The 9,846-nt window shown below is 35.3% G+C and overlaps 1 pseudogene; it reads right to left on the reverse strand.

Moving 5' to 3' along the window:
* Positions 1 to 1,056: 1,056 nt before the first annotated feature.
* Positions 1,057 to 6,001, reverse strand: LOC114654145 (uncharacterized; annotated as a pseudogene).
* Between the last annotated feature and the right edge of the window lie 3,845 nt (positions 6,002 to 9,846).

Genomic DNA, 9,846 nt, shown 5'->3' on the forward strand with positions numbered 1-9,846 from the left:
TATTACACTCTTTGTTTTGATGTGGTAGTAAGGGAATTATACTGTCACTTAAAGACTTTACACTTGAAGTGTATTACATACGTATATACCGTACACGTTCCGTTTGTGCTTTCTCATATCATTTGAGCATGTGCTGTTTCTTTTAATTTCAGTTTGTTAAATTTTTACAAACTGCTTTAAATCATGCTTTTTCATATATGTTTTTTAAATTCTAGTGTTTTACACAGATTTAATCAGTGCTTTTTCATATAGCTTAAGTTATAGAAATTTCAAACGGTTTGAAAACTTCTGTGTTTAACATTTAAACAATAATGTTTAAAAAATAAAAATATACCCACAAAACAGTCTATTAAAACTCAAAATAGATTTAAAGTGTGTTTGTCCAATTTTTCCTCTTTTAATTTCTGTTTTGCTGTCTTTAAAAATGTTAAAAGACTGTTTTGTAGGTATATTTTTATTTTTTAAACATTATTGTTTAAATGTTAAACACAGAAGTTCAATGTTTTCAAACCGTTTCAGTTTGTGTATTTTCATACCATTTCACTTTGTAATTTTTCATTCAGTTTCAACTTGTGCATTTTCATATTGTTTTAACTAGTGTCTTATCTCATAGCTTCAGTTCTGTATTGTCATATCATTCTAATGTGAGCTTTTTCATGGAGTTTTAGTTCATGCATTTTTAAACAGTTTTAATTTGTGCATTTTGATATAGCTTTAGTTTGTGTGCTTTTATTTTAAGCTGTGATGAAAGGCATCAGCACATATACACTGCATAGATTTGAAACAATTTGAAAACATTTAAATTCTGTATTTAACATTTAAACAATAATGTTTAAAAAATAAAAATTTACCTACAAAACAGTCTTAAAACATTTTTAAAGACAGCAAAACAGAAATTAAAAGAGGAAAAATGGGACAAAAACACTTTACATTTATATTGAGTTATTGGGAGTCCTGTCAGAAAATAATGTCTATATCGACATCCATTCAAAATCAGTTTGTTTCCATAGAAGTGTACAAACTTGTTGTTTGATATGTTCATGTTTTTTTTTTTTTTTATTTTGAGCCCATCTCTGGGTTAATATCCAAGAAACACCTGTAAACAAGATATAGAAGCTGTCACTTTTGTGACCTTTTTACGCTGTTTTTAAAAAGACATTAAATGCTGTTCCTCTCTACGGAACATTAAATCCTAACACTCCCCCAAACTCTAGAGAAGGGCACATAAGATTTCTCTGCCATTTTAACACACATTGTGATGGTTTACTATTATCACTATTACCCATACTGCTTTAAAAGGACATGTGTTATCTACAGTATTGGTGTGTTAGTTTACCATTGGATAAACTCCAATGTGGATGAAACATCTTCGGGGTACTGCAAGTTAAAAGTTGTAATAACTCGAAACGGTTGCCACAATACCATTAATGATGTCATTATGTGGTCCCATGACTACTTGTCCTTCAATTGACAACATCCAGGCCTTGTAGGCTTCAAGTTATCATCTAAAATAAACAAAAATATTCATCTGTTCATGTACTTGTGCAGTGAAGTGCAATTCTTAGTGAACAACAGTGTAAAAGAATTGGGTAGCTAACACAGTGTCTTAGATTACAACTATTAAAGTAATAGAAATAATTACATTATATTAAACTTAAAAGCAGAAAGGAGTCATACTGTTCTGCCTGTCTTTGCAATGTAAAGGACAGCTAGACAGATCTTTCAAAACATATAAGAGAAGCTAATACAGGTGTTGATATTACTATATTTGGCTATTAAACATAATATGTTGTGGTACATGATATATTTAAAAACTTAAAATGCAATAGTTACTACATTTCCAACCATTTTATGTAATAACTATTTAGAAAGACGAAGAGGATAACTACAGTATTCGCTCCATCTGTAAAGCATTCTGATTTCAGCCTAAAATTTGTACATTTTTCAAAAGCTGTCAAATCATACTCAAAATAAAACTCTTTGGTTATCAAAAATCTAATGTAAAATTACCAACCAATTAGTGGACTTTTCCTGTCAGCTACCAGACTGCCACTGATGAATTGGTTACAGTTATTTAAAATTCTTTATAAATAAACATTTCATTTGTGCTTGAAAGTGTACACTATGTTTATCAGAGATAGCATGGCTGAATCAGAAAACTTTTTCTTGGTCAAGTCTTAGGAAGTAACAACCTGTTGACACTATAAGCTATACTTGTTGTTAACATTACCTTGTAAAATCAAGAGGGAAGTTCTTGGTAGCATCATTGCCCTCTGAACATCAGTGCCTGTGGCAGATGTCTGTAAAAATACAGTAATACTTAACTTTAACATACACCTGTATACACATGCAGTGTATACTGTATATCCCTTTTGCAGAATAAAAATGATGCCAGCAGAAAATCCTTTGACCCTAATGATTCACATTTCTACATTATAAATGTGCATTTTACTAAAATTAAGTAATGAGAGATCTGTGTGTCTGCATAGGGGATTAAGAATACAAGTATGTATTGACTGCATTGTCTGCCAAAGTTCCAGCATAGGCACCTGCTTTTTTTACTCATGGTCAGGCTAAGTAAAGCCATCATGTTCATCTCATTCATTCTATCCAACTATTTCTTTGTACAGAATATTGAGCATTTTGTGCTATATTAAAATAAAGCATATCAAACACTCCTCAAGATACTCTATTACTTTTCTAAAATTTTAAGACATTGACCAGTGGGGAACCTATTGTAAGCAAAACTAATTTATTTCTGAAACAACAACAAGTCACAAATAACTTACATCAGGTTGAAGTATGATTGCATTCTTGGGCTCTTTAAAATATGCCATCAGCAGGAGAAGGGCAAATGCAGCCTTAACTGAAACCTCTGGTTCAAACTTATACAGGCCATCCTGAATCCCTGGATGACAGCTTAGTTCCTGGCAGAACTGTACTGCCTTTGTTGTCCAGTGCCTCTTGCAGCTGGCTGAGGATAGAGATGGCTATTAGAAGCCTAAAGTGGGAAAAGGAAAGGTCATTCCTTCTGAACTTGTGCAGTAGGTGGTGCAGGCACTGGCACTGGAGGATGTAGGTCTTCTACATAAGAGGTTCAGCTTTCTCTGCTCAACCCATCTCTTCCTTTGAGAAGATTTTTAGTAATTGCATTTTGATGTCATCTAATGATGCCTCAGTTTCTCCAGTGGGCAGTTCTACAGGATACTGTCTCACACATCCATATTGATCTACAGGGCTTGTTGCCTCCTTTGTCACCTTAGTGTGGGGCCTTCTTCTTTTTCTGTTTTTCTATTCCACTCTTGTTTTAATTTGCTGAAGATGAGAGTGGCAGCCCTCTCCAATCATGTCTCCTTTTTCTCTCAACATCTGCAAAACTTTTTGGGTACTCCTTTATAATTCCTTAGACTACGCTATGACACATTACTGTAGTAGGGTTAAGATCATGTTCAAGCATCTGATCCACCACTGCTTTCCCCATATCTTGCCTGTCCTCTGGTGATGGTCTAAATTGATTTGCCACTGCTTTTTGAATTGCTGCTAGCATCCTATTCCAGTTGTCCTGGAAGTCTGCATACCATGCCCTGCCAGGATGTGGGAATGAAAAAACAAAGGAGTTTGCCATGCTTGAGGAGTTAGATGATAGGATGAGTGGAGTGCTCAAGGGACTTGATGACAGGGATGAATAGGCAGCAGCATCCAGGTTAGTTTGAATTGTTATAAGTCCTAGAAATTATAGCACAAAAAATCAGAGGAAGAAAGTCAGAAAAGCAGTACACTAACTTAATTTATGATAAATTAGATTCTATCCAGTTCAAAGCACTATATTGTTAGTCACACGGAAGAGATGCAGAGAAGAACAGGAGTAAGTGAAAGTCATACTTGTGTGCTTTTAGGTCACCCTTCAATACCCTTTGATCTTCAGTGTTATTTGTTCAGCTCACCCATGGCAGGTACCAAAATATATTTTTTCCTTCATTTTTTAATGCTGTTTAACAGTTTTTGACACTGGATTGGCTTAATGTATTTCTCCAGATCCTTCTCTTGTACAAAAGCAAGGACTTCCCTGCTTTCCACGCCAAGCTCTTCTAATCAGTTAAGAAGAGATATTAGGAATTCACTTGAGAGGCTTGGTAAGATAGACAACACCACTTCCCTTATGTCTTGACTCATTTTCTAAAAGAGAGTTTGGGGCAGAGAGTCAAACAACAACCAATTAATTCATAATATCCTGATTGTTTATTATCACTAAAACATTATTTGCTACAATTTTATGTTTATATGTTTTTTGCTTTAAAACGGCACTAGTGAGTACTCCAAGAAGTGAAAGCATTTGTAAACTGCGTACTATTCCTATCTCAGTTTGATTTCAATTGCATTAGAACGTTTAACTCTTCATTTATGCTGGAATCTTCAAAGGCAATTCTTGAATTATATAATTATCTTTCACAATGCAGATGTTACTCACAAGACAAAGACCTACATGTGTATGTGTTCTTCACAGAACCTTATGGAATCGTTCTACTCCATTATTCATCTGCTCTTTCTACATCAATCACCTTACAACTCAAACAACTTCTAAAAAAGAATGATGATGAGCAAATAATAGTAGGTCACACACATTATAATCTGGAAGTGGGTAGTAGACAAGCAAATTATCTTGTTTTATACAAACATAATCATCTTGGACTACTCCTGATTTACAATAGACACCTACAACTTCACAAAGGTATGCAGAATCATGGAGAATGAGGACCAGAATAATCTTCCCAACATAAAGTTCTTCATCACTGCCTCCAAGCAAAACAAACATCCTTTTTCCTATATGCTGTGACTTTCACAGTCATTTCATTACATGCCACTGTAGACTGTGACTCAAAATTAAAACTAGCAACAGATGCTCTGATTTTGTCATTATAATCATTCACATGAAACTCTGTACTACTTGTACAAGTGGAGGGAACAGGCTGACTGTACTCAAGTAAGTAAGCCTGAAGAAGCTGCTGTTTTTCTGTCGGTGTTTTGCAAAGGTTTTTAAAGTTGTGTAGTTTTCTGTTGCATGTTTTGAAAAATGTGTGCTTTCGTTCAAATCTTAATGTGCAATAGCGAATAACCGAACCAAAGTGGAGTATAAGTTCAGAAAAATGGCATGTTTAATGATGCTTAGTTTTTAACCCTGTAATACCCAAATATTAAAAAAATGAGCAATTTTTTTTTCTCCTTCCAGATGTTGTTGTAGGAGGCCTCTGATGCAGAAATGAAAGAGTTTTTAAATTTTTTTTGTTTTAGTTAGTTTTTAGGGATATGTTGTAATATTGCAACATTGGGCCTAGTTGGGAGCAGAACTTCCACATTTTGTACTCACACTCTCTAAACAAATATAAACACCTAAGGGTTTAATTGCAAGTTGTACTGCTCATGTACCACCATAAGACTATATACAGTATTATAAATAATAATTGAACAACATTTGCATTTTTATCAATTAAGATTTATTGATAATCATAATTTAGAAAACAGGATAAAATTGTATTTAGTCAACTAAATGAAAACTGTCTATAGCCAATGACTATTCATTTGCAGTGATAATCCCAAAAACAGTTCTTGTCATCTGAAAAGCAGAGATGGACATTGCACTTGCTGCACAGCGTGTTGGTATATCCTTTACCACAGTGTCTGCAGCGTCCTCTCTTTGTTTTCACGGGGAAATTTGCAATAATGTCCTTGCGCACATTCGGTGGAGGATGCACAGATGACCTCTTGGCTGAAATCTTATTTTCTGGACTCCCATCACCTGAAAATGGCCTCTTCTGCGCATTCAAAGGGCTCCTTGATGTTTCTGTGCTCTTATTGTGAAGTAGTTGTCTGCAAAGATCTTGTAGTTCTGACCTTTTGGGAGTGTGGAGGCAAGCTTCATCACAACATCACCTGACAATCCAAGTTCAGATTTGGCTCGTATCCCATCAACACTGCCTTGGTACACATCAAAGTCACAGAGCATGCCAGAGATGCCAGTTCTTTCCCACAGTTTGAACCCCCATGGGTGGGGCTTGCCTTGCATATATTGCTTGATGCAGCTGAATTTCCCCTTGAAAGGAATCATCATCTCATCCACAGAGTTGTGCTATTCTGGTACCACCTGCAGGCATTTCTCTCTGAATGAATCAAGCCATGGTCTGAGTTTCCAGAGTTTATCATTCTTTCCTGTCTCCGACACTGTCAAGTTGTTTGTTAAATGTAATGATGTCAACAGAGAGTGACTTTGGAATCACCATAGACATTGCACATATATTATTCTATTCTAGTTTTTTTTTATTTCCATATGTGATGTTTGTGTGTGTCCTGCGGTGAGTTGGCACCCTGCCCAGGATTGGTTCCTGCCTTGTGCCCTGTGTTGGCTGGGATTGGCTCCAGCAGACCCCCGTGACCCTGTGTTCGGATTCAGCAGGTTGGAAAATGGATGGATGGATGGATATATTAAATGTAAATTATGACAGACACATTGATTTCACACTTCTCCACAATCATCAAAGTTTGTTCTTCTCACTCTTTGGGAATATAAGCAACCATATAAGCAACCACAATATAAATTCCTAATATATCTGCAAAAGTAATTTTCAAAAATTATTGAAATGGAACTGTTGGATTTTCCATCACAAATGGTTTGTAAAAACACCAAGTGCCATTTAACTTCTAAAAAATGTTGTTTTCTACCTGTTTCCTTTCCAAATTATAATAAAAAGTATTAATTAAAGTTTTTTTTTTTAAAAAGTGACAATAATTAGATTGGAAAGCCTAATAAAATCTTCTATAGATATGTATAGCTAGGAGTAGATAAACATTAGCGTATACCAGAAAGGAATGTTTCAAGCAGCAAAAATATTAATATAACTAACACAAAAGAAAAACTGACCACTTTTCTTTATATATCTTTATGTTTGCTTCTTTCCCTGTTTTGAATGTGTGGATTTAAGAAAGTTTGAAAATACAACCCTAATTCCAAAATAGTTGGGACGCTGTGTAAAACATAAATAAAAACAGAATGCAATGATTTGCAAATCTCATAAATCTATATTGTATGCACAATAAACCATAGAAAACATATCATATGTTTAAACTAATAAAATGTACCTCTTTAAGAAAAGAATAAGGTCATTTTGAATTTGACAGCAGCAACACATCTCAAAAAAGTTGGGACACAGCCATGTTTATACCACTGTATTGCATCCCTTCTTCTTTTAACAATACTCCGTAAACATCCAGAAACTGAGGAGACCAGTTGCTGGAATTTTGGGAGGGAAATGTCCCATTCTTGTCTGATATACTCTAGGATTCTAGCTGATCAACAGTCCTGGGTCTTGTTTGCTGTATTTTATGTTTCATGATACTCCAAATATTTTAAATTAGATCTGGACTGCAGACTACGAAGCCATGCTGTTCTAATAATAGATGCAGTATGCTGTTTAGCATTGTTTTGCTTAAATATATATGTAAGGCCTTCCCTGAAAAAGACATTGTCTGGATGGGAGCATATGTTGCTCTAAAACCTGTATATACCTTTCAACATTGATGGTGCCTTTCCAGATGTGCAAGCTGACAATTCCATAGGCACTAATGCACCCCAGTATCATCAGAGATGCAGGCTTTTGAACTGAGTGCTGATAATAAGCCGGGTGGTCCCTCTCCTCTTCAGTCCAGAGAACGTGGTATCCATGTTTTCCAAAACAAAATTCAAATTTTGATTTGTCTGACCACAGAACAGTTTTCCACTTTGCCTCAGACCATTTTAAATGAGCCTTGGCTCAGAGAATATGGTGACATTTCTGGATCATGTTCAGTTTTGGCTTCTTCTTTGCATGATAGCGCTTTAACCTGCATTTGTGGATGGCACGGCAAGCTGTGTTCACAGACAATGATTTCCGGGAGTGTCCTTGAGCCATTGCAGTGATTTCCATGACAGAATCAGGCCTGTTTTTAATGAAGTGCATCCTGAGGTCCAGAAGATCACAGGCATCCAATATTGATTTTCGACCTTGTCCCTTGTATGCAGAGATTTTTCCAGATTGTTGACTCTTTTGATGATATTATGTACACTGTAAAAAAATAAATCTAAAAATCGTTCTGGTAGGCTATAAAAATAAGTTTCTTCAACTTTTTGTGGGAAACGAAGTTGAGACAAAATGTTATATCAAGTACGGCACATTTCAAGTATTGCTCTTAAAGTAAACATAAAACTTTAAGTTACGACAAGGTAAAAACGTTTTGTTTCATTCACGCATGTCCAAATCGTTGTTTGACTTACACTTCCGGAAGATCCAGGAAAGTGACTCTATTTCATTGCATGTGGTATTTTAAGAAGATTTTGTTAAGTTCTGAGGTACGTGATATTCTGTGACATTGACAGTGTGAGTTAAGGAAAGTGGTCAGCTTCATAATAATTCGCGAATAATTAACCTGCCGTAAAGGAGGAAGTCTAACAGCGTGAGCCGTGAATTGTTTGCATATCTAAGTAGTTTCCTTCGTTTCACTTAAGTTACACTTCTTTATTTTTCTGCCAAAAATTCAGAATAGTCCTATTTCATATAGTCTTGTTGTATCAGAAATGTTAATGAATGTGCCAATTTTTAAGTTTAAGGAAGTCGAGTTTAAATAACAAAAGAATGTCCACGCTATCAATACCTTGTCGTTATTGCAAATTTTCACATGAAAAACAGCATATTCTGATTAAGCACTATCTATTAAAACACTGGCATCATCTAACCAACAGAAGAGTGCAGTGTTTGTACTCGGACTGTTTAGCTTTATTTAATACAATAGGAGCTTTAAGAACGCACCTAAGTCGCGTGCATTCTAAAAGTGATAAATCGGAGTGTGCCACATTTAACTGTGAACACTGTAATTTCAAAGACATTTGCAAAGAAAGGACTTATATTATTCACTTGAGCAGACACTTGAAAAACTACGAAACTGTGAAATGTCCGTATTCTAATTGTACTTTTAAAACCAACATTCTTTCCACATTCCGAGTGCACATTAATAGAAAACACAAACATCAGTCCTTGAAGGATTTTAGAACGTCTGTGGTGCTTGTAGAGGATGAATTAGGTGAAGCTAGCTGTACTCTAGAGGACTCTGATGATGGTGAAGATACCACAGAGGCATGTAGCAGTAATATTTTAACAAGTATTGTTTAGATTTAGCAATTGAACATAAGCTTGCTGCTTTCTTTTTGTGCATGCAAACTGTACTGCACGTTTCACAAAATGCAATGCAACAGATTATTGAAAATTTAAAAGAGATCTCAGAACTTTCAGAATCCCAAACCTTACATATTATTGTGGACACTTTGAAGAAAAATGGCTGCACTCTTGGTAACTCTGATCTTGCAAATATTTCAGACACCATTCACAAAAGCAACCCATTTTTAAAAGCTTGTGAAGGAGGAGCACTTGCTACTGGTCACAAAAGAAAGGCTTATTTTAAGAAAAACTTTGCTGTAGTTGAACCAGTTGAGTTTGTGTTCAGCCGAATAAAAAACAGGTCATTTGTTTATGTTCCCATACTGAAAGTCTTAACAGCTTTGCTGGGTCGAGATGACGTTTTGGAGAACACATTGAGTACTCCAGTGGAGATACCAGGATATTATATGTCATATCTTGATGGAAAGTTTTATAAAGAAAACAAACTTCTTGGTTCCAGAGAGTTTAGAATTGCTATTTGTTTGTACATTGATGATTTTGAAGTTGCCAATCCACTTGGCACTTCACGCAAGAAACACAAGTTAACTGCAGTATACTGGGTTCTTCTTAACTGGCCATCAGAATTTAGAAGCAATCTCAATGCAAT

The sequence above is a fragment of the Erpetoichthys calabaricus genome, chromosome 7, assembly GCF_900747795.2.
Source record: "Erpetoichthys calabaricus chromosome 7, fErpCal1.3, whole genome shotgun sequence".
NCBI classification, from domain to species: domain Eukaryota; kingdom Metazoa; phylum Chordata; class Cladistia; order Polypteriformes; family Polypteridae; genus Erpetoichthys; species Erpetoichthys calabaricus.